The sequence below is a fragment of the Biomphalaria glabrata genome, chromosome 8 (assembly GCF_947242115.1).
Source record: "Biomphalaria glabrata chromosome 8, xgBioGlab47.1, whole genome shotgun sequence".
In the NCBI taxonomy this organism is placed as follows: domain Eukaryota; kingdom Metazoa; phylum Mollusca; class Gastropoda; family Planorbidae; genus Biomphalaria; species Biomphalaria glabrata.
In genome coordinates, this window is record NC_074718.1 from 31,387,442 (window position 1) to 31,414,720 (window position 27,279).

General features: G+C 37.4%; 1 protein-coding gene across 2 annotated transcripts in view; it reads right to left on the reverse strand.

Moving 5' to 3' along the window:
* Positions 1 to 27,279, reverse strand: part of LOC106067309 (LIM and calponin homology domains-containing protein 1-like) — a 146,141-nt gene that overhangs the window by 25,272 nt on the left and 93,590 nt on the right. The window lies entirely within an intron of this gene.

The following is a 27,279-nucleotide window of genomic DNA, read 5'->3' on the forward strand; positions in this document are numbered from 1 at the left end:
TTCCTGTGAACACTTAGATAGGAATATGCTTCCCTACTAAATGGAATGGGTTGCCTGAGCTAATCAGGAAAACCAGTGGCTTAGCAGGATTTAGGTCATTGGTTAATATGCATGACTAAATGCATAAATGGCGAGTCCTGCACGGTTAGCTTGGTAAACAATAGGAAAATGGCGGGACTTCCCGGTGTGCTCGGCCTTCGGTCACGTATTCTAGTCCGTGCACCCGGAGTGTCCGACCCATTGGAAATAATTATGTTAAACATGGACATTAGCTTGGGCCTCTCCCAGACAGAGCGTTTTGTTCGAAGAGGCTTCGGCTTAACTCTTTTGACAGTAAAACGGATATATCCGCTGTCTGTAAATTACACAATTACTTTTTATAAAGAGATGTTTTCTCTTCTTTCTCAAAACCTGACAGCATTGAAGTAGTGTCTACCATTCAAAGACTTAGCAAAAGTTAGCCAAATATGAGTCAATCTACAGAAAAGTTAGCCAAATATGAGCCAATGTACAGAAAAAATAGCCATTACATGATTAGCGTTAAAGAAACATAAAGTTTATGTTACTCTTGGTAGAATAGTCCGCTAAAGATATAGATCTTTATCTAAGCTATAAAAAAAAAGTATAGATCTAGACTCTATACCAAAATTTAACAAAAGACTGCTAAAGATATAGATCTATATAGATGAAAGCTGTAAAACTATGTGCCAAAGAAATAAATCTAGACCAAAGCTGTAACAAAAAACAAAGTTTCAGTATTTACAACAGCTGATAACGAAGTTGAATAACTAGTGAAAGCAGTAACTTTTTCTTTTTCTTTTCGAGATAACAGTTTTATAACCAAGAGAAAAAAAATATAACTGCCGCAATTTTTTGTTTGTTTGCTTTGCACATTGACTCTGCATTGTGTACATTCCACTGAAATCATAGACATTTTTATTTGTCTTATCTTTGGTTTGAAATTTTAAAACCAACCTGGACTTGGTATAAAACGAAAAAGGGGGAAAAACGCGCCATTTCAAACGTGAAATCTAGGCCTTTGGGATATATTTGAATAGTTAAAGTAGGCCTATAAGGTATAAGGAAATATTGGTCGCTATCTCTATGTATGGCCAACATCAGTCGCGAAGCGACTATGGATCATCTCTAAGAAATAAGATTAATGCCTGGGCATTAAGTCGCTAGAGATCCTGCACATTCCTAGCACCTGTTCTGTACATCCAAATATAGTCCAAACATCAGTATGACTACTAATAGCAATGTTAGCTTATAAGAAGAAAGTATTTAATATATACATTAAAGAATTATAATAATTTGTACCTTTAGACATAGACAGACAAGCAGGAAGGCAGACAGACAGATAGATAGAGAAACATACATTTGTATTCTGAATGTTTGAAACATGACAATCATAGACAACTTCAATTCCAGGTCAATCTAACAAACCTAAGCAATCCTCATCTTGTGCTCATACTGATGTTCACACACACACACACACACACTTTGTCCACACTACACACAGATCTATATAACGACATGTATGTAAAGACACATTTGATAGCGATGTAGAGGAGGGCCTACTCACGAGGGGTCGAACTAGAAGATCAATAAGAACAACACGTCAGGTGTGCTAGTGTGCTGGCATAGGAACTCTAACACGAGGTCAAGATAAGACGTCACGACAACCTAGTTTCTGTCTTTCACACGACTAATTGTGTCCAATCTTTAAACTTAATTCTTTGTGTACCAAGAGTTGGAAAAGAGTAAAAGCTACAGACGACATAAGTGTCTACACTTAGATCAATGATTCCCAAAGTGGTCTATATAGACCCCCAGGGGTCTACGAAAGTGATAAAATAAATTGAGGTCTACGAAAGTGAAAAAATAAATTGAGGTCAATGAGAAGTCCATGGGGGTCTACGGAAATGAATTTTATTAAAGCAGCTCGTGACTTTAATTTTCACATCTCATCAATGTAATTATTTCCTACACTAATATATGATTTGTACCTTAGATAATCCTTTCAATATGTATCCTGCTATTCAAATGAAAAATTGTTATATTTAATTTCAATATTTATTTATATTGCTTTATTTTTTATACAAAAAGAAATGTGGATTATACAGCATTTGTTATTTAAAATTGGGATTCATGTCTTCCTTGTCAAACAAGCGGTTGTCTGCCTTTTTATGACGATATGAAACTAATTACGCCGGGGGATCATTTCAGACAATGCCACCAATGCCCACCATGATAAAAAGATAAAGGTTTAAAAAACTTTCAAACTCTCAAAGAATAAATTCAGAATAGACGCACAAAATCTCTTTCCCACATCATATAGAGAAGATGATAGTTTGTGAGCGTCTTAAAAGATCTCTTTACTTATAGCCAAATACGGAAACCATTAAAGATAAAACATTGATTTTACCAGCTGTTAAAGTAGTTTTAAAAACTGTTTTACACAAACGTATATCTGATATTATTTTAAAAAATTCTCTAAACAACAAAACAGTATGCACATCGGTGGTATGAGTTATAACAAAAGCTTCTTATGTAATTCTTTGCAAACGACATATATGCAGTTTGGGATAAGCAGCCTCCCATGCTCTGACAGGGTGTAGCCGCTGTGTGCTGCATACTGCCTAGGGGTCCTCGGCTCCTTATTTTTCTCGGGGTTGAGCCACGAAACAGTTCCCATGTTTAGGGTATGTTACTCTGCAAGGCAGTAGAGGTTTGAATTCAGTTTTCCCCCCTGCTTGGTGGGTTACAAGCCTAGGCTTATGAGTCCCCCCTGCCCAAAGCTTACTGGTTTAGACGCCAGTTACTTCGCCCCTTCTCCTGTTTGAGAAAACAGTTCGGCGGACCCAAAATTTGGTCCAGACGTGAAAGATGAAGAAATACACAAGAAAATGCTCTTTACGCAAACTTTTACAGTGATACTTAAGGCCAATTAATTAATTAATGGATATTTATTGTTTGAAGAACTACTTCATAGAACAACAAATTCCTATATGAAGCATATTATACACAGCAACGGATGATGAATCTGTAAAAAAAAACAATAACCTCACATATTTCCAGTGTATTTGATGGTTCCAGTAATACATATTAATTGTGTTATTTTAATTGGTATAAATTAGAATTTTATTAATAAAAAGATAGATCTCTCTAAACTTACTAAGTAGCTTTAAATTACTTATACTCGACTCTCTACAGTTAAAAATTACTTTTAAAAAATGGAGTTGGTCAATTTGCGAAAATGGAGTACCGGTATAAGTTAAGCAGGGGGTCTACCAAAAACCAAAAAACATGGCAAGGGGTCTACAAGACAAAAAAAAGTTTGGGAACCACTTATTAGATCCATACACTTGAAAATTTTCAGCCTGTCTTTCGTCTTGTCCGGTTTGGACCCTCGCCTCGGGCCAAACTATAAAGCTGAAGATAGGAAATATCAGGAGAAATTATCGAAGGTGTAAACCGAGAGATATCATCTCTAATGACAGGTGGAGCTGTCGTCTGTGAGAAGTGTCCTCCCTCCGTCGTGTTTTCAAAAAGAGATAAATAGGTAGACCTTATTTGAATAGTTTCTAGGAGCCGGATAGGACAAGTGGAGGGCTGATGATTAGTGACCCAGCACGGCAGATCGTAGAGACTAGATATGGGCAGGTGTGACAGAAACCTTTCGTTGGGCAGGAGAAAAAATCTACTAAAGACAAGACAAAGAGATCGTAAGAGACTGGCATTGAAATCTAAAGACGGGATGAAGAGAAATCTAATAGGTATCACAAACAGCGGTCGAACTTCTAATGATAAAGTACTCAACAGAATCTAAAACCTTTCAACATGACAGTTTGCAGATTATGTTATGTGCAGATGTGAAAGAAACCTTTCATTCGGAAGGAAAAGACAAGTCTATGAGATCTATAGTCTTAAAATATGTACGGATGAAGGAATGGCTTCGGAAAAAAGAATCTGATAAGCATCACCAACAAAGGCCAAATCTGGAAGAAGTAGGATTACGAGACAGAATTACAAGATCATTTGGGCAATGTGTGACAGGCTTTTTATGAACAAAATCAACAACACCCCCCCCCCCCAGAGGCTACCTTATTGAGGGGACATGAGTTTGAAATCCGACGTATACTACACATCTTTTAGCTTCAAATTTAATTGGAGCTGAGTTGTGCTAAGCACATCAATGGCACCCACTCCTGAACATTTCAACAAAAAAGATTGGACCATTAGGTACTCGCCATATTGTAGCAGAGCGGGGAATACGTGCTGTACAGAATTAAGTTCAATTTTTCTCATTCGCCTCTGTTCTTTACAGACTATGTTACCCGTACATTATTTCACCGATTTCACTCGATCTAGTTTTTGACTTCCTTTTCCCTTGTATTACAGAAAGCTCTTCCCAAGTTACAGTAAGTTCTTCCCAAGTTACAGTAAGTTCTTGCCAAGTTACAGTAAGTTCTTCCCAAGTTACAGTAAGTTCTTCCCAAGTTACAGTAAGTTCTTCCCAAGTTACAGTAAGCTCTTCCCAAGTTACAGTAAGTTCTTGCCAAGTTACAGTAAGTTCTTCCCAAGTTACAGTAAGCTCTTCCCAAGTTACAGTAAGTTCTTCCCAAGTTACAGTAAGTTCTTCCCAAGTTACAGTAAGTTCTTGCCAAGTTACAGTAAGTTCTTCCCAAGTTACAGTAAGCTCTTCCCAAGTTACAGTAAGTTCTTGCCAAGTTACAGTCAGTTCTTTTCAAGCCCTGAGGACCATGTGAGACGGTCATCTATTAGTATGAAAGCTGTTCGAGTAAATCTGAGTTCTTCGATGCAACCCTTTGCATTTATTCAATTCTTTTTATATTTGGAATCGATGTTGCTTGATTGTGAACTAAACTCACAGTAATTGTAATAGATACAATAACAACGTTGAGTTAAATGAAGGCGTGTCTTCGAGCTAAAAATATAAGGAAGTATGCAGTATTTCACAAGGCTACGCAGACCTAACTGTAATCTACATATTTTGCTACATTCAACGTAGACAAACTCATTGTCTTTATTAGGTAAATTTTTCATAAAGTATAAAATTTAAAAAAATCAATAAAGCCTCGAAACAAAACTTGCGAACATTTTAGTTCTGGGGAAAAACACCACTTACATAGCCTGTACTCTGACTCATGCAATCGATAATAAAACATTAAATGTCATTTATTCTTTTTTTTAGTAATAGAGAGAAGTGGGGATGGAGACGTCATTTTCAATGTGTGTTATGTGATTATATTACAGAAGCAACAACGATTTTTTACGAAAAATATATCAGTCTTATTCTTTTGTTAATCAATTTAAATTCGGTATCAGCGTCAACCAATAAAGAAATGAAATCAATTCGCTCTACATATTTGTCAGTTAAATACGTAGCAATGCGTGAGTAATCTATTCAAGCATATTGATTGTGGTTCTTTTATATCTTTATTATCTTATCTGTCATTATATATTTCCTAGCCTTCGCTTCAGTCAACAACATGAAGTCAAGATGTACGAGATTCACTATCGTATATAATTCTCGTAAAACGGCTTATAAAGGTTAAACCAAAACACATTGCAATGTGGGAAAACTAAAAGACGAATACATTATCCACTACATAAACAAAGTTTATGCTTGCTGCTTTCTGGGATTTCACGCCAAACAATCTGAATACTAGCTGGAACGAGTTCAAGCGATGTAGATTCAATAGTCGTGGTTATTACCTATTGTATCGAGATTAACAGTGATTCGTGAGAAGACGATACATTAAAATAGCAAACCATGAAGTTAAAAGATACATTTACCTTTACATGAAACAGACTTCCAGTAGACTTGAAAGCGGTAGGTATGAGACCATCCCAGTGTGAAATAAGCTTAGGATAATCCAACTAGTGTCACCGCGCTCTGACTTGTCATACTTGTAATAGTCTAGTACTTGGGGACTGGTTTACTGTACATAACGCGTAAGAGACGGAGGTGTATTAGAAGAAAGAAAAAAAAAAAGAAACAATATGCCACTGGAATGTGTTCGCTTGGGGGGGGGGGCAAAGACGGATGGGACAACTCGTGCGCGCAGATACAGGCACGCTCGACAGCAGTACAGGTAGAGGACAGCGTCAGTGCTGTGACGTTACTCACAGTCAGATTTGAATCAATGATTGGTCCCCTCACCTTTTTAGCTTCATACCTGGCTTACCCCCCCTTTTTTTTTTCTCCACGAAACATTGATTTTATTCCCCCCGCTCAACCTTCCACTACATAGCCACCGAATAAACACATACACGGTGACAGATAAAGCGAGGAGCTGCTGTGCTTGCAGTCACGCCCACTTTGGATACAAAATCTGCTTTGGGCAATTATAGTTATAATTACTTTATACCGTGTTTTTTTTTTTCTGGCACACGCACATTGAACACAGACACGCACATGCACACAACACGTATAGCAATATGTTCTTAATATGGAATAACTGAACCTTATGTGTTAGGCGGCCTAGACAATTATAATATCGTAAGAACAAACTGAAGGATTGGGATTTTGAATTTCGCGATTTCTAGGGCGCCCCTGAGTCCACCCAGCTGTAATGGTTACCGGACTTAAGTTGGAGAAAGTAAAGGCGGTTGGTCGCTGTGCTGGCCACAAGGAACCCTGCTCGTTAAACGTTGGATAAAGAAACTTAAGAAACATCTTCTGACCCATAGATCGCAAGATATACTTTACTATACACATTTGTCTGTTCTGTATCATGAAATACTGACGTAAAAAGGAGTTGAACACATTAAAAGGTAGAAAGAATAAAACTAGATTTCAAAGAAAGTCTGTCCGCTTATCTAGACCGTCCTTTGACAAAGTTTGACAGGTTGGTAGTGCATGGAGAAACACAAGATTGAGCTGAACGAGAAGGCGGCAATGTCAAGGGAATGTTTCAGGTCTACTGTCAGACAGAATCATAGGTGTGTGTGAGAGTGACAGAGAAAACGTGAGAGAGACTTTAGCGAGTGTTATTGTGTGTGTCAGAATGTAGCGTAGGTCAGCTGATCTTTGGCTGCAGAGATTTATATCTATATATATATATATTTATATGTTTTTTTTATATAAAAAAATATTATGTTTGTTTTGCAAAAAGAGTAAAAATTAAATTTGCAATCATAGTACCAATATATCAGCAGATTGCGCCAATGAAGAGCTAAGAAAGGACTTTAAATTCTGTCAGAGAAATCGTATCACATTTGCAAGCCTCCCATAGCATAATTAACACGATGTATTCAGACCTCTGAAAATCATTGAAACCAATCTTACTTCAAAGACTTACGTTACAAAGCGAGTCTAAAACATATTTGTTTTCTCTACTATAGGTAACTCGTAAAACCTTTCCGCTGTCTAAGTTGAATTCATCTAATGAAGTTACAATGACACTAAACATCGTAATGTTTCTTTTCTCTTTAGAGTCAGCGCAACAAAGTGGTTGCTTTAATGTCACTTAGTGAAGAAATAGTAAGATTAGTTGACACCTTAACTTTGCATCCCCCCACACACACACACAAAAACTTTCCTAACATTTATAACCACATGCCCTTCCCAAGCCCACATACATGAATGACTCAATGCAGAGACTTTTTACGAATCCCAACGGGTTCAGAACACATTTATTTCGGGTTCAGAACGAGTTTATATCCAGGCTCGAAATCTGTAGGATGGTTTCATGAACACTCATTTACAAGGCTTCATTTCAATTTTTAGCTGGTATTGTTACAAAGCTGTTGTTGCTGTTTTTTTTTTAAGTCCTTTATAACCTACACAACAGAGTCTCATTTTACCTTGCATCGACAAAGTATCATTGGCCAATGGTAAACATAACGCATGGCACAAGCCTATTAAAAGACACATTTTTTTTTTAGCGATATCAATACAGAAAGATTTAAATACTGAAAGGTTTAAATGCCTAAAGATTTTAGTACGGATTTTAGAATTCTTTTGTTACTCCGACAGAAGCTGCCAACGAGATGCCCTACTTAAGAACCAACTTTAACGTCCTGGGAAGCCTGGATTCTAGACGATGAATTTGTAAGTTTCAAAACGACATTAAAAGAACCGTTGTGCTACAGATGTACTGAGGAAATAACATTTGGTAAATGAGTAGGGATCAACAAAGTTTGGACGCTATTAAAATAACAAAACAAATAGAGAGACTATTAACATATTTAGTGGTATCTGGAACATGTGAATTATGACAGGCTCCAAGTATTACAGGTGTAATGGTGCTGCTAACTAGAAAACAACAGACAATTATGAAACTATATTTCTATACTTTTAAGAACGCAATTTTTTTTAAAGTTTGAAGGCTAAGGTATATAAATATTTTTGATAAAGAAATTATTGTTAAATTCATTCTTCCAGTTAAAATTCTATAGACTATAGGTCTATTATTACTGGTTCATCCATTTACTTTCGTATAAAAGAGTGCAGTATTTATGCAGTATTTATGCAGTATTTATGCAGTATTTATGCAGTATTTATGGATCTTTTGTGCTAGAAACTAAATCGGCACTCTTTTCTATCAGGCCGTAGTTACCGGGGCGGACCGCCCCTGGCGACCACCCTCTGGCTATGCCATTTTACAGCCGGGTGTCAAGCTATGACGACATGAGTCACGGGCGATATGCTGTAAGTTATAGTTTCCTGTCTAATAGATGGGGTACAATGCCTGTGTGTGTTTGTGTTGGGTATGTGTAATACATAAGTCTGTGTAATGTGTATGGGTATAAAACTGGTGTGGCTTACATGACTGCGTTTCGAGGTATGCAGTTTGTATAAGAGTGTGTTTGTGTGTGTGTGTCTATACGTGTTTGTACGAGAACGTGTTTGATACTTGTCACGTCACACACTTACATACTAATGCACATAGTGTCAAGGTGAACTTCTGCTACGTTCGAAATAGCATAAGTTATTCATGATCGGGTAGAATTACACCCCGCACTAGAATGCACGCTTCGTGATTTCTAATAAATGTATCCATCTCCGATAACCCTAGAATTTTCCCGCTCTCTTTGTTTCACAGAGGGAGAACCAAAAGTTAATCATCATCTACATCTTCCAGACTCTTCCTAGTTGACAAGCAGAGCTCGAGGGAGGGGGAGGGGAGACAGACGAATCAGGCATAGGTAACAGCCCAGGGCACCAAGGACCTGGTACTACATCAGCATGTTGCCCCCCAAAAAAAGGTGTCAATGTGGCTATGTTGACTTAATAAATGAAGATAAAGCAGCAGTCTACACTTACACACTACGTTACCAGACTGGCCACCAAACAACCTTAAAGCTTAAGGTCTATTAGCTAAACTACCTTAAGGTCTATAAATTGAACTACCTTAGGGCTTACGATACGGTCTATAAGTTAAACTACTTTAAAGCTTAAGGTCTATAATTTAAACTACCTTAAAGCTTAAGGTCTATAAGTTAAACTACCTTAAAGTTTAAGTTCTATAAGTTAAACTACCTTAAAGCTTAAGGTCTATAAGTTAAACTACCTTAAAGCTTAAGGTCTATAAGTTAAACTACCTTAAAGCTTAAGGTCTATAAGTTGGATGGCTGCCTGGTCGTGCGGTTTGCACGCTGGACTGTCGTTCGGATTTATCGACGGTCGAGGGTTCAAACCCTGCCCGCTCCCATCCCCCGTCGTCCTGCGGGAGGTTTGGACTAGGAAGTAAACTATCTTCAACCCAGAAGGAACATCCGAAACATGTAAAACATTTTACAAGTTAAACTACTTTTAGGCTTAAGGTCAATAAGGGGAGGTATCCCTAGAGAAAATCGAGTTTTAGGTCTAGGATATCGATTTTTAACTAATAACATAATTAAGTAGATCAATCATTTTTCATTACATTACAATCATTTTTATTGCTTAAATCTGTGTCTAAAACATGTTTTTTTAATGTTTTTGTAAGAGTTATAAAACAAAATCTTAATAAAAGTTATACTTTAAACTCATTTTTCTCAAAATGTTAGTTTTTGCACTTGTCATTATGCCTTACTAGGAATTTCTCCTAAACTACTTGATAGATTTTGATGAAATTTGAAACACTTCTTAAGGACATCATTTACTTTACTGGTAAATATTTCAATATTTTATTTACTTTTTTTTTTAAATATTTTTAATTAATATTTATCCTGTTTTTTAGGTCTAAAAAAATACTAAAAATTCAAAAATTTGTAAAAAATTTAACATACTTAAATCTTCAATTCTGACGTTGTACCAATTTAGAGGATCCTTTTTCCTTATCTTTTAATTCAATTTCATGTATTTCTGATCAATAGTTTTTACAAAATTCAGAGTTTTAATTTGTATACAAAAAAACAATATGTCCGCCATTACCATGGCAACCATCATTCAAAAACTTTCTTTTTTAGCATTATTTATTTTAGAATATCATTATATGTTACCATAACAAATTTCAAAGGCCTAGCTTTAGAAATAACAAAAATAAGATTTTCAGGGATACCTCCCCATAAGTTAAACTACCTTAAGGCTTAAGGTCTATAAGTTAAACTACCTTAAGGCTTAAGGTCTATAAGTTACACTGCCTAAGTCAGATCATATATTTAGATTATAAAGTCAAATGATAAACAGGGCATACTTGGAGATCAGGTGTGAAGCACAACGACCAACCGCCCAAACTTTCCTTACCAGATTTAAATCACTTATCACATCATCAATCCAATAGCCACCTTCCACTTTCAAGAAAACAAAATAATGAAGGATTGAAGCCAGGAACGTTCAATTTAAAGCCAAGTGTTCTACTTATCAAACAACGTTTTCCCATAATAATAATAATGCGGTGCAGGCTATAAAAAAAAAAAGGCACACAAATTATCACTCAACTTTATAAAAACAAAAAGCTTCTCAATAGTTCATTATTTCCGTACACCGGATCCACCAAAACGATTGCTAGTTATATATTTGCCTCCATGTATGAAGATCTTCAGTCAAAAGTACTCGAGTCTAAATATTTATTGCATCATAATAAAACAATTTTCAAAACGGCAGTCAATAACAACAAAAGTAATAACAACTGATAATTAACTTCGTCTGTATACCTAGATATGCATACCTTAGATAATTCACAGGCGCTCGTCTAATTCTAAGAGATATGCCATAGTTATAGCCTGTTGTAGGTAAAGTGCTTATATGTATGCTTTTAAATCGAAATAAATCTTAAGCCTAAAACTGCGAATCGAGAGCCGTCTATGAAGACACCCCAAAACACAAAGCAAGCAAAGAAGAAAAAAAAAATGGAGAAAACAAAAAAAAACGTCCATGTGCTATCCTACTATAAAGAGAAACAGATCAAGGCTAAAGCTATCACAAGATAATGGGAATTAAAAATGTTGAAGCCAGAGCAATAACACTAAGCCGAAAGAATTCGAACTATTTTATTGGCACGCACGTACGCACACACACAACAAAGAGAAATCGCCGTGTCGCTGTGGTGATCAATCGATATACTTTTTTATTTTTTATTTTGACGCTCTCATTACGCTCAATATTTGGCGTTTCAATCGAAAAGAATGTAGATTTAAAACCAATAAATCAAACAAACGATATCCGCGAGACAGCCATGTGAAACAAATCAACAATAGGACAAAAGGATAGGGTTATGGTTAGGGTTAAAGGAAGGAGTTTAAGGTTAATTATCTTTGATCAGCCGGCCAAGTGGAACGCTTCCATATCCTCACCACATCACAGAAGCTGTTAGAAGCACAATACTTGAGTTTTAGAGCCTCTAATCGTTTCTTACATATTAGGGATTGCAATGTATTCAGCTGTTTGTAATTGGTTGATGACTAATTTAGTCCCCTCCCCCCACTTTTTCTATCCCATTCCTCACTATTGTGTTTCTCAACCTTTGAGGTTTCGTCCCCAGACACAACTGGCATGTATCGGTTCATTTCTTTTAGCCAATGGGGGGGGGGGGGTGTCAGGACGTTGTATTCTCTTCAAGAGTGGTCTAGACGTTGTATTCTCTCCAAGAGGGGTCTGGACGTTGTATTGTCTCCAAGAGGGGTCTGGACATTGTATTCTCTCCAAGAGTGGTCTAGACGTTGTATTCTCTCCAAGAGTGGTCTAGACGTTGTATTCTCTCCAAGAGTGGTCTAGACGTTGTATTCTCTTCAAGAGTGGTCTAGACGTTGTATTCTCTCCAAGAGGGGTCTGGACGTTGTATTCTCTTCAAGAGTGGTCTAGACGTTGTATTCTCTTCAAGAGTGGTCTAGACGTTGTATTCTCTCCAAGAGTGGTCTAGACGTTGTATTCTCTCCAAGAGTGGTCTAGACGTTGTATTCTCCCCAAGAGTGGTCTAGACGTTGTATTCTCTTCAAGAGTGGTCTAGACGTTGTATTCTCTCCAAGAGGTGTATGGACCTTGTATTCTCTCAGAGGGTTCTGCAAGTTGTATTCTCTCCCAGAAGGGTTTGGACGTTGTATTCTCTCTCAGAGTGGCCTGGAACTCAGCCCTTTCGAGGCGATTTCCTGCATTCAGTGCTGCAGAAATGTATTCAACAGGCATCATCGCACACTTCTTTGTAGTAAATAAAATATATCGCATGAGGCGGGACCTATTGGTAAATAGTATATAGTATTGGGCAGATAGCCTACTAGATACAACGCACCAGGTTAGATTGTTAAATTACGCGTGTGACGTTTTGTCACCAATGTGACGAAGTGATATATACTAAATATAATCATTTCTTAGGCAATTCTAGAACGATGCGAAACAAAATAAATTTGAAAAAGGCAGGGGAAGCTATAAATGTGTAAAGGGGAGAGAATTAGAAAAAATGTGAGAAGAAAAGAATGACGGTGTCGAGTTGAAAAGAGAACAAACGTCGGGCATAAAATGAGGTTACCTCAAATAAAGTGCGAACACAACTTTTATTGCCTTTAACCGGGGCAAATGTCTTCTAGATCGGGGCAAATTTCTTCTCGAGCGGGGACCCTGTGACAAAATCATTTACACCAAGTGACACGGCCAGAACATGGAGGTAACGGAGTACATATCATCCAGTGAACGTTGGGCCCCCTTGAATGTGGCCATTAAAAGAATGAACAATGCAGCAGAGAAAGGCATAAGAGTGTGTGTGAGTGGAGGAAAGATAGGGGAGCGGGGGTCTTTCATTTCCATTAGGCTTTAATGGACTACAGTACGATCAGTTCTGCATTGCATTTTTTTTTATATAATACAGTACCCTGTCACATTTTGTTTTTCTATTTGCACTGGGTAAGCCATTGGGTCGAAGTGAACTCACATTTCTGAGATCTTGGTAAATAGTTCTATTGAAAACTAACTGCATGTTAACAAACAGTTGTATATTTCTTCTCAAATAGTAGGAATGGAACAAGTATAGAACTAGTCAGTGAATAGAACTAGTCGAAAAATAGAGCAAGTCAAAGTAAAGAAAAAGTCAAAGTAAAGAAAAAGTCAAAGTAAAGAAAAAGTCAAAGTAAAGAAAAAGTCAAAGTAAAGAAAAAGTCAAAGTAAAGAAAAGTCAAAGTAAAGAAAAAGTCAAAGTAAAGAAAAAGTCAAAGTAAAGAAAAAAATCTAAGTATAGAAAAAAGTCAAAGTATATAAATAGTTAAAGAACCAGGAAAAAGAAGAAGAGGCAGACAGAGAAAGCGATGGGAAGAGAACATAAAAGAATGGATGGGATAAGACTGAGATAAATGGGAAATGACGGTCAACAGATCGTGTGTGGTGCCCTAAATGTCCAACAGACTAAGAATAGGTGAAAGAACATGATAGAAATGTTTAGAAATAGTATGGTCATTTTAAAGTACTAATATAATGTGCGTATTTACGCAAAAGCAGAATTTAATACCCGATTTAAAATACGCATAACAAATATATAACGGAACCTGTTTCCGGCAATAAATCGCTTTTTAATATTGTGGAACTGAATACACCGTCTTTAAAATATGCAGATTGTACTGTAACACTCGAAGCTACGTCGCGCCACCCAGCGACAAAGTTGTGAAGGCACGTAACTCTATTCAGTCTGAAGTCTTGGGACAAAGCACTAAGACTACAGTGCAAATGTCGCTTCTGAGAGACGCAATTTTTCACGACTGTTTTGTTGTGAATCGTGAAGCATATAGGTCCCTGGTTTGACAGTGATTTGAAAGTGAGACACAGTTGCCAGTGGACTGACATTGAGGCATATCCGTCATTGGTTTAACAGTGAGGCGCATATGAAAGTGGTTTGAAAGTGAAACACATCTGTCAGTGAAACATCTGTCAGTGAAACATCTGTCAGTGAAATATCTGTCAGTGGTCTGACATTGAGAGATTATGTCAGTTGTCTGACAGTGATACTCGACTGTACAGTAAGTAATGCGACAGTGAAAAACATCTGTCAGTGGTCCGACAGTGAAACACAACTGTCAGTGGTCTGACAATGAAACACATCTGTCAGTGGTCTGACAGTGAAACACATCTGTCAGTGGTCTGACAATGAAACACATCTGTCAGTGGTTCGACAGTGAAACACATCTGTCAGTGGTCTGACAGTGAAACACATCTGTCAGTGGTCTGACAGTGAAACACATCTGTCAGTGGTCTGACAGTGAAACACATCTGTCAGTGGTCTGAGAGTGAAACACATCTGTCAGTGGTCCGACAGTGAAACACATCTGTCAGTGGTCTGAGAGTGAAACACATCTGTCAGTGGTCTGAGAGTGAAACACATCTGTCAGTGGTCTGAGAGTGAAACACATCTGTCAATGGTCCGACAGTGAAACACATCTGTCAATGGTCCGACAGTGAAACACATCTGTCAGTGGTCTGAGAGTGAAACACATCTGTCAGTGGTCCGACAGTGAAACACATCTGTCAATGGTCCGACAGTGAAACACATCTGTCAGTGGTCTGACAGTGAAACACATCTGTCAGTGGTCCGACAGTGAAACACATCTGTCAGTGGTCCGACAGTGAAACACATCTGTCAGTGGTCTGACAGTGAAACACATCTGTCAGTGAAACACATCTGTCAGTGGTCCGACAGTGAAACACATCTGTCAGTGGTCCGACAGTGAAACACATCTGTCAGTGGTCTGACAGTGAAACACATCTGTCAGTGGTCTGACAGTGAAACACATCTGTCAGTGGTCCGACAGCGAAACACATCTGTCAGTGGTCTGACAGTGAAACACATCTAAAACAGTGAAATTATTATCATTGCTGTAACGGTGACGCAACATGACTTTTAGGTGTCACTGAAGACATCCAATTAGAAACAGATCTCAGATCTAGAGAATAGTCATTTGCATTGCTGGATATCATTCTCACCTCGCTTTGCTTTTAGTCTGAAAAATATTCAACAAGTTTTGAACGGCAGGTTAAAGGTCAGAATGTATGCATGACTACCTATACCTAATCTCAGACATGTTAATTTCTGACAATGTTAATTTGATTAAGCAAAACATATGCAGATGCCGCTGCAGTGTAACTCTAAATATGGAGGCGCGGTGGCGAAGTGGTAAGGTGCTTGGCTTCGGAACTGGAGAGTCCCGGGCTCGAAGACTGGAGCTCTTACTCTCAAAATCCTTAGAACATCTCTGAGTCCACACAGCTCTAATGGGTACCTGACATTAGTCGTGATAAGAAAGGGCAGTTGGTCTTTAAGATGGCCACATGATACCCTCGTTAACCGTAGGCCACAAAAAAAAGATGAGCTTTACATCTACCCAAATACACCAAACTGGGTCTGAATTGGGTAACTCCTTATTCTCCTTCTACCGCAGCGTCTTAAAGCATTTTTTAATTCACAGTTCATTAGCTCTTAAAAATGCCAAATTTCTACTGTAATCGTACTTATTAGTATAAAATTATACACTCACAAATTTAAACACATTAATGTCAATGACCCCAAATGTTAAGGGTCATGCATGTTAACAATGTTGGTTGATTAGGATACACATATTGCCAAAGGAAATTAAGAGTGGTAAGATTCGCCTCCCTTCTTATAAATACCCTATCGAATGTATTCTGCAAGCCAACCTAATAACGTCGGCGATGCCACGTCATGACAGAGCTGTCCTGTCATGTATCGTGCCATATGTCAGTGTAAAAAAAAAAAACACATACAAAAAACATAACAAAGTCATGTGACGCAGGCCCTATGTCATGTTTCATGTACAGACGCATTTCACTCCGTTGTTACACATTTTTATAAATGGACATGCCATCATTGTTATTATTGAGCCAGGATGTGCAATGAAGCTAGTGTTAAAAAAATGAAGCCAGTATTATCACTGAAATATGTCATCATTGTGACTATTACATCAAAGAATGAAAACTGTTTTAATTGTGACAGACTTTTGAAGCTTGGTACGTTTCAAAGTTTACTGAGTGACCAAAAAAAAACAGTCTACCTCTACGAAGGTAGACCCGACAATTCAAGAAGAATGCTACATAAGACAAACATTATGAATGCTACATTAGACAAACATTATGAATGCTACATAAGACAAACATTATGAATGCTACACAAGACAAACATTATGAATGCTACACAAGACAAACATTATGAATGCTACACAAGACAAACATTATGAATGCTACACAAGACAAACATTATGAATGCTACACAAGACAAACATTATGAATGCTACACAAGACAAACATTATGAATGCTACACAAGACAAACATTATGAATGCTATGATTTTCCTCCTTTCTTTGTTCTTCGCTGTTCTCATTTGACATGTCGGAGGGTTCAAATCCTTTTATCTGAGACGAACCGCGCAGGGGCTTCCAGATCAGGCAGTTCTCAAGAATATTTTTTCTTCTATAGGAGGGTTTTGGGGCCAGAGTCTTGTTCGGGCCTCTTAATATGGTATGCAGCTTTGAAGGACTTAGTCAGCATTCTCTGCTGATGCTGCACAAGGACAGGTTTCGCTAGTCCCGACTTTTAGCTTCCGGAACATATGTTGTCTCATTCTGTTGTGTCCGGTTCTGAGTCGAAAAATTATGAGTTGGTCATGTCGAGATAATAGGTGTCCTTTTTCTTGTAATTGGGATGTGAGCTGGTCTAATTATCCTCCTATTTAGGTCTATTTATTGCTATAATTCAAAACAATGTATGCATAATTATACCTAAAAAGTACCACTTTCAGACTTAACAATCTAAAGGGCAGATGATGTAAAGGTAAACTATTTCTATGGCCGATGGTTAACGAGGGTGTCAAGTGGCAAGCATAACGACCAACCGCCTCTACTTTCCCCAAATATTTTCAGGTACCCATTAGAATAGGGTGGACTCAGGAGAGTCCAAAAAAAAATCCCGGAACTCAAAATCCCAGTCTTCATCGAGATTCGAACCCGAGACTCCTGTATTCGGAAACAAAGCGCTCTACCACACAGCCACCAGCCAAGATTCTAGAAGACCAAATGATGCCATTACATTTCGAGAACGCTAAAGAGGAAACTAACATGATATTTTGTATAGCACTTTTCGTTGTCAAGGAAAACTATGAAAGAAAGAGAACGAACGATAGAAGGGGGGGGGTGGAAGAAAGAAATTGATAAACTGAGTAAAGAGACTTCAGAGAACTGATGGGATCGTAAGAGAAATAAACAGCAAAATAAAAAAGCAAACTTTTTAAAGAGTAATTAGTTTGGATCAGTCATGTACTTAAATTTGTAGGGAACTAATTCAGATTATACCACAACTTCAGTACTATTTCTTTCCCTTGTTTGAGATACCAAACAACGTAATTTATTACCAATAGTTTATTTACTAATCGATTAATATTTATTGATTCTTGTGTTGTCAGGCAAAAGAAATAATTGTGCACAATTTCAGCTTGAACCGAGATTAGGTATGGGAGAAATAACGTGAACAAACTTTTGGCCAGACAGACAGAGCGAGTTGCTAAAAGCTTTGTAAAAATTAACAAAGAAATACGAGTGAAAGATCTGAAGAAACTAGACTAGTTTCACTATGAAATAACGTAACATATACACTATGATCTATGATAAATCCTTGTCAATTGTCCAATTAATACCTTGTCTATTGTCTATTAATACTTATCAGAGAAGACTTATCTCTACAAGATGTATGATCGTAGGCTAACAGTTTCATTAATGCAAAACTTTTCAGATCAAACTTTTTCAGAGGAATTTCTTTTCAGATCGTCACAAAGACGTTTTTTTTTTCTTCTTGCAAGGCCAAATTCAAAGTCTAGAAATTTGTATAGAAAGTCAATATGAATGAATGCCGTTTGTTCAGTGCCTAGTTTTTTTAAGGAATGTCGCGTATTTTAAAGACACACACAATGAACAGCCACTGCAGCTGTGTCATTCTATGTCAGCTTTTGAATTCTTTGAAATTTACTAACATAAGTCAACAAAAGTGACTTAAGTCATAATCACTCAACGACACACAGAAAACAACTGTAGTTTAAAAGTTGATCTAGATCTTACTATCTTAAGAGAGACTTACAGTGTTCTAGTAATTTGTAGCAAACATGATATAATACTAGGGTGCCGGCGCCACGAACCAATGCAAAAAAAAAAAAACACCTATTGCTTAATATACAGGTCAGGGGAAAGAAGAAGTGTTGGCAGGATTCACACTTGAGTGATCACAAAGAAAAAAAAAATTCTTTTATTTGATTTTGTTTCTCGGGTCAAAACAAACAAACGCTTTACTTTTTTTTTTCTCTAACTCCCCCACTTCTTTCTTTCCAGTAAAAAAGAAAATCTTCCCAGCCATTAGGTAGATTTTCTTTGTATGTAGCGTGCAGCAGTGCCACTAAGTTTTGTTTTTTCTTTAATCAAAGAAAAACCCAGATTCTAGGTGTTAAGTGCTCTCATTGTTTTGTGTCCATCGTTATAGGCCTAAATAGTTGGGTAATAATGTTTGATATTGTACAGTTTTAATGGCGTATGAGTATAAACTTTATGACACCAAATCTTCTTCTAGATTTACTAACAAAAAATAAATCAAATGCCTCGTTTTTTTAAAGCGTTATTTTCACTCTAGTAAAACCATTGTGGCAACGTCAAAAACTCAGCACAATATTTGTGCATTAAATAATTTGGAAAAAAATAGCAAGAAAAGCATACAAAATACTTTTGAAAAGAAAACCTCCTTCATACAATTTATAAAAAAGCTTGTCTTCGAGTCTGAAGATTAATGATAAGTGTAACCTACAGAGCAAAACGTCCAAATTGAATAAATATTTTTTGTTTCTTACAGAGCGATTATTTTGCATAGAATACATTGACAAAGATGTTTATTGCGTCATCAAAACGTTTTGTTCATTGGCAGACGTGCGTAAAATTAGTCTTTATGTTTTTGAACTCTTCAATCAATAAAGTCTTACATTCGGAAATTCCCGAACGCTATAGTCCTTTCAAGAACCCGATAGACCTTTGAAAACCGAAGCTGGATCTAGATCTAGACATAGTAAAAAAAAATATTTTTTTTTTACTTTAAATAATTATAACGATCAAACTAGGGTTTCCCCAGTGTTACCAACGAGCTAGTAATTCTTTTCTCAGCAATATACATCAACTGTTAAATTTCTAGGAAAATATCCGTGTCAAGGTTCCACCCACCTAGGTTGTTTCATGAAGTTATGACCTGGATAGAGGTATTGTAAAAAATAATGAGGAAAGGATATAAAAAGGAAAAATTCAGATACAGTGGGAAAAAAAGCCAGTTTCCTCAGCGCTGTTAATGTTAACCTAGTTTCTATAGAAATCTATCCCTCTCGAAGTGAAGCTTTCGCCTTATTACACAAATACAAGGACAATCATTTACATACACACGCTTATACATTAAAAAAAATAAAAAATCTTCACACAGGCGAATCAAAAAGTTCAAAAATGTGTACAAAAAGAGGTGTGTCTTCTCATGACTGTAAGACATTTATTGGCAACAAAATGTAACTTGATTTAAACAGCGGGAGATTGAAAATAGTGTCAAGTTTCTTGTTGCATTCCAGGATCTTTTAAATACACATACTACAAATAGCTAGACGACATCAGAGTGCACAGTATTGATACACTTTAGCCAGCCCATTGAAAGCATAGTTTTAAAATATAGACCTAAGTAGCATTCCAAGATCTGTTAAATGCACTCAGGCTTTCAGAAAATGATCAGGAAACATTAGGAAAGACAGCATTGATACACAGCATTGATACACAGCATTGATACACAGCATTGATACACTTGGGCCAAAAAGTGATTCTTGTTTTGTTTTGTTGTTGTTTTATTAAAGCGTTTGAAAATGTTCGTTACTAGAGTGATCGAGTTCTTTATTTCATTCCTAAGCTCTTTAGTATCCACTCAAATTTCAACCTCGGCAAGGGCATGTGTAGGCTTGGGGGCATAAGTAGGCTTGGGGGCATGGGTCGGCTTGGGGGCATGGGTGGGTTTGGGGGCATGGGTAGGCTTGGGAGCGTGTGTAGGCTTGGGGCATGGTTAGGCTTGGAGCGTGGGTAGGCTTGGGGGCGTGGTGGCTGTGTGGTAAAGCGCTTGGCTTCCTAATCAAGGCGTCTCCGGTTCGAATCTCTGTGACGACTAAGATTTTGGATTTCTGGATTTTTAGGTCTCCCCTGAGTTCACCCAACCGCCAACTCTAATGAGTACCTGATATTCGTAGGGACATGTAAAGGCGGTTGGTCATTGTGCTCGCCTCAGGACACCATCGTTAACATTAGACCATAGAAACAGATGACCTTTACATCATCTGCCCTATAGATCGCAAGGCCTTGCTTTTATGGGTAGGCTGGGACATTTTTTTTCTATTGTATTAGTTTTGATACATAAATTAATTACTAGAAATCTAAAACAGTTCACTCCCCAAATTTCAGACTAATATCAGATTTTGGTCCTCGTCTAAAATGTGTCAGCCTTATGGACATCGATTTACGAGATGCGCGTTTTCAAATCGCAGTTCCTCAAGAAGAAAAATATCGTAGATACAATGGAAGCCTCTGTGACTTCATTAAGCACAGTGGGCTGAAATTTCGATCGGCCGGAAAGCACGGTCAGGATATGGCCCGCGGGTCATAGGTTTGGCGCCACCGTTCTATCTAGTCAGAGAAACCATCTATAATTCTACACCAACATATATATATATATCTTAAAAGAGTTGGCTGTAGGATATGAAAGTCAGGGGCGGTAAATGTTGATGTCGACTCTGCAGCCCCGACATTTCACAAGCAAACTATGTCGCAGTTTCTGACACCCAGTCATCCCCACACACGCACACACACACTAAAATGTCAGTAACACTCAAGTGTGCCACGTACTATGCAAACAAGGTGGGAAGACGAGTGGGTGTCATTCACACTAATTGAGATCACCTGATGTAAGTGTAGGCCCATGTCAAATACTACCTGGCACAGACATTTCATTGGCCGCGAAGTCTTTGATATTAAAATATAGATATTTACTTACAATACTAAACTTTAAGGAATGGAGGGCCAAAGATTTACTTCACGTAGCAAGAAACATTTAGAAACTGTTCACTAGTTTCTCTTTCGAATTCATTTTCATTCGGCTGTTTAAAGTTATGAAAATGAAAATGTTCAACACTGTTGGAGATTTTCACGAAAAAACTAAACAATGTCAAGGACGCCCATTTGAATTTCATTATTGCCAACTAAAAAAGGAATAAGCTATTATGTTAACAATGTCTTAATGCTTAGCAGTTGATCGTCGTCTCAAATCTCCTTTATTATCGTTGAATTGTGTTATTGTTGTTGTTGTTTTTAATCAGCTTGAATTCATTGAATGAAAGTCTATTACTTTTTTCTGTAATATTTTTTTGTCCCACAAACTTCTTTCTGCAGTGCTGATAATTTTTTTTTTTAAATATTCCTCATAAACCTTTTTTATAAAAACACATCTTATCAGCCCTTCCTTTCGTCTGTACACTGCACACACCAAACTAAGGTAGCCTTAAATAGTTTGTTTGTTGTTGTTGTTGTTTTACTGTCATTAACGAAAATCTCAAATGGAGAAGAAACTATTTTAATTGCGTTAAAGATAAGAGGAAATAACAAAGGAATCATGGGTTGAACTTGAGATTCACCTTTTGACATCTATCACTACTTGCTGCAGTGAACATCACAGTGCAGTCATATAAGAAACAAGTGCTTACTGTTCATTACATAATACAAAGATCTTGTGATATATATATATATAACGAAAATCTCTTGTGCTACCATGCATTATTGGAAAGTTTGTTCGTCAATGTTCACCAAAATGCCGATACGACATGTTGGGAAACGCAACCATAACAGACAGAGAGATTTCTAGGCCAAAAACAGCCTGATGAAATATATATAATATAGTGTGAAAAAAAATGTAAGTACCCCTTTCAGACCTTGGGATCTATAGATCCTCTGTCTCTGTGACCAACGGTTAACAAGGCTATCATGAGGCCACCACAACGACAAATGACTTTTACTTTCGCCAACTAATGTCAGGTACACATTGAGGGGCGTCCTAAAAATAACGTAGTTCAAAATCCCAGTCTCCACTGAGATTCAAACACGGCACCACTACGGTTCGGAAGCCAAGCGCTCTACCACTCAGCCACCGCTGGTAATGTAAAAAAAAATATATATAACTCGATTTTTTTTTTTTTTTATATGAAAATAAACTCCATTCCGGACCATCCTGAGTGACCACCCAAAGACCCCTGAACGACGTGTTTTATAAACAAAAAGCGGGAAGGGGAGTGTGGTGGTGGTAAAAGAAAAAAAACAATGGGAGGTGGAAAGGGGGGGGGGATACAACTGACATGACACGTACAGAGACATAACATGTACAGCAGCGGCTGCCTCGCCAGGCGTACATTCATTTCTATTAGTCACGGCTGCTGGAGCCTTCTCATGTCGTAGATTGACAGCAAGCGTCCCAGAGTTCAAAAGACCAATGGCTTTAAACGAGCCTTCATCTGTTGGTGATAGACAAACACACATACCATGACACCGGCAGGTAGACACAATCTTAATACCATGGAGAAATCTTCTCTAGATCTTTTTTTTTTTTATATATCCTTTAATGACAAACACAGGATTAAGTTTTAAAACCCACACTCTTTTTTTAAGCACATTAACCTTACGGCCACATAAGTCTCTTATTCTCAAATCAATCCTGAGGTCAAAGTTTTGAAGAAAAAAAAAGTTAGAACATGTATGAGTTTTAAGTTTTTTAACTCTAACTATGAACAAATATACAAATATTATGTTGTCGCTTGTTGTTGGTTGAAGACTACATCCTAAAGGCAGTGCTGCCTAAACTATGGCCAGCGGCCCATATCCGAACTGTGACACGGAGCTATTCAGGCCGTACATGATGAAGTAGCAATAGATCAGTTCCCCATTCAAGTATTGGTACAAGTAAAGTTCCGAACTTGCGATCTATACAGCAGATGATGTCATCTGTTTTTGTGGCCCACGGTTAACGAGCTGGGTGGACTCAGAGGCACCGAAAGATCCCGTAATTAAAAATCCCAGTGTTCGAACCCAGGACCCTCAGTTAGGAAGCTAGTCGCTTTACTGCTCAGCTACTGCGTCTCCTGTAGTATATACAAGGACAAATTTTACTGTGTTACGTCTGGTTAAGTAACTGATTAACCAGCAAGGCTAGACTGACACAGGAATACGCGTACAACGTAATTATCTTCTCTATTAAAGGGACGTCTGTACTTTATAAGATCCCGTTAGTAAAAGGAAAACAAAGTGATGAAGAGCTACTGTTAGAAACTAATGGCCACTAGAACAGATAGGACAAACAAAATAGTCGCATGAGTGAGGCGGAGGGGTTGAATTGTGAAATAAAAGGTGGGGGGGGGGGTGACATGTTCCTCTTCCATTAGACAAAGATTTTGTTTCATAGAAAAGCTAATTTAAAAGCTAATGAAAACATGGAGTTGCACTTTTAGCTATAAATAGATCAATTGATAGTATCAATGAAATATTTGGAATGTATACATAGGGACGGGGCGAGGGAGGGTGTACATCAATATAAAAATGTATGTGTGTTACCGTCACATTAATAGAGGCGTAGAAAGGAGATAGCCACTGAGTGTAGCCACTGAGTGTAGCCACTGAGTATAGCCAATGAGTTAGTTACAATTATTTTTACAGGGTTTCTGCACCAAAGTCAATATGAAATTCAAGGAGTTTTCCAGGACTTTTCCAGGAGAAATTTTAAAAAAATTCGAGCAAAAATGTTACATAACAATTGTCAAAGTTGATTATTATTATTTCTCATTAATATTCGGACTCTAGACAAGCCTTATTATGTGTGTATATATATATATATATATATTATATATATATATATATATGTATATGTAAGTTATCTTTTAATCTAGTAACAACTTGACTGTCATCCCAAAACCTCAAACATTTTTCTTTTCAAAGATTTATTAAAGAACATTACAAATGTTTGCTATTCCATTTTTTAAAAAATAAGAAACATTCTTAGAGTTGCCTTCTCTGTGGTGGAAATGTAGGCCACATTTTTAGTTCCTATGGGTATGTAGGCCTAATGTTTTATTAACTGTGCTTAAATCCTCCTCATAAACAGAGCCTGTAACATACAGGCCTATTGGTGTGTTTAGTTGGCATTTGCTTACTAAATAATGGCTTTTGGATTTTTTTTTTTTTTTTTTTTTTTTGGGGGGGGGGGGGGGGGATAGTATTAGCGATTTTTTTCCAAGCACAATTTCTTTTTCAACTATGTAGTTTCCCTGTTTTTTACGACCGAAATAACTTTTATGGACTTTCACAGCTGTGTGCGAAATATTTTCCTTAAATCTACAGTAGATCTAGATTCTAGATCTAAGTCACAAAATTCGTGGACTTTTCACGGCTGTGAGTGAATTATCTTCACTAGATTCTAATGATTCAGTGTAAAATTTAGAGTCTAGATTAAATTTAAGACACTAAAATTCGTGACTTTTCATGCTGTGTGAGAATTATCTTCACCGAATCTACCGCGAATTTTTCGCGGCTGTGTGACAATTGTCTTTCCTGAAACTACCGTAAATCAAGACTTTAGATCTAAGTCACAAAATTTCGCGGACTTTTCACGGATGTGTGACAATTATCTTCCCTTAATCTACCGTAAATCTAGACTCTAGATCTAGATCTAATATTCGCGGACTTTTCACAGCTATGTGAGAATTATCTTCACCGAATCTACTGTAAATCCAGATTCTAGATCTAATTTAAGTCACTAAAATTTGCGAGTTTTTCTAGGCTTCACTACATTCTAGAGCTAGTGATTTAGCGTAAATCTAGAATCTAGCGTATTTCTAGAATAATCTAGACATTAGATGTATCGAGATCATTAAATTGACTAAAATTCACGAAGTTTTCAAGTTAGATGCATTAATTATCTTCACTAGATCTAAATCTAAATACTATTTCTAGCTAGAGTCTAGATGATTTACTCAAAAACACTCTGTTACAACAAGATTTTAGGTGAGGGAGGGCCCTTCAGAAAAATAATCATTATTTTAATGCCAGGTGAAATTCCCCTTGCTTTTAGCCAAGGCCATCTTCAATCACGAGAACACGCTTCACAAGTGGGTGAAAGGCGGTGTAGACGCGTCACTGGTCAGCTTATTGACACAGCAAGCCCGTAAATCAACGTGCTCAGTCAAAAAGCGATCCGATGATACTACTAATCTATATATAGATCTATCTAATGTCAAGGAGCAGTATACACATTCTGCGCAAACTCAGAAATGCACATTTCGCATCTATTTCCGCCGCGACGGCCCATCCGCAGCAACGGTGCCGAATTTTTTTATACCTTTTTTTTTTTCGATCGGCGAAATTCCAGGACATTCAAGGAGATATTTTAAAATTCCAGGAGATTTCCAGGACTTTTTAATTTTTTCTGAAATTCAAGGAGATTCAAGGACATCCTTGAATTTCAGGAGGCCGCGGACACCCTGAATTAAGACAGTATCACGTGAACAACAGCCGCTTCTGTTCTAAGACTACAAGTAGGCGCGTATAATTTCAGTCCGAGATCATTGAGTTCTTTAGGATTACACGACCTCAGTATAATACATCAAATTTAACTCTGAACAACATTCATTAACATAATATATGCAGACCGGAGTATCTGAGCTCAGAATTCAACTTAAAATTACTTTCATTTTTTGTTTGCAACCCCTCAAGTTACTGTTCGGTCAGGTTGTGTAATCATACCCACGTCCGTGTTAAGTGTCTAATCTGGAGAGGTAATCCTCCTGGACATTAGTCATTTCAGCAACGCTCTAGATATAGACTGGCAGTATGAAAAGTCTCTTAACAACAACTTGTCACTGTATCTCAGCAGTTAATTAAGATTACGAAACAAAAGATTTGTTTTTTTTTAATTTTCCAAATGCGCTATCATGTGTACCATAACAGATGCTCTCTAAGATCTCATTTGCTGTTCACTCTATCACTCTGCTTGTGAAGAGATGAAGATGTCTGTGTATTTAAATGTCTGTGTGTTTAAATTTATGGTGTTTAAATCTAAATGTCTGTGTGTTAAAATCTAGGTGTCTGTGTGTTTAAATCTAGATGTCTGTGTTTAAATGCAAATGTCTGTTTTTAAATCTAGATGTTGTGTATTTAAATCTAGATTTCTGTGTCTTTAAATCTAGACGTCTGTGTGTTTAACTCTAAATGTATGTGTGTTTAAATCTTGATGTCTGTGTGTTTAAATGTAGGTGTCTGTGTTCAAATCCAGAAGTCTCTATGTTTAAATATGTTATTGTGTTGCTGAGTACCAATTATGATTTTACTTCCAATTTAAAATGTTTTGGAAAATGTAAGAAACTCATTGGCGTAGGCAGAAATTATTATTTTTTTTTTGGGGGGGGGGGGGGGGGGGATGGGTGTAAAAAAATTTTTCCGCGCGCACACACACATAGCCTACATATATATTAAATACTTCTAGTCATGGGCGTAGCCAGGATTTTTTTTCGGGGGGGGGGGGTTGGGGGGGGTGAATTTTTTTCTCAAAATGCATATTCTGATGTATCTACAGTGCATTTTCCTGCTATTAAAAAAGTTCTTTTTCAAAAACCTAATGTGCTATTCTTACTGACTTAGACCCTCCCTCGTCGTTCGGCGCATTTGCCATCAAGCTGTTTCCATAAAATTGTGGACTCCCCGCCATTACTAGCAAGGGGGTCTGGGGGAGCGCCAGGAGCTCCCCAGCGCGGGGCGAAG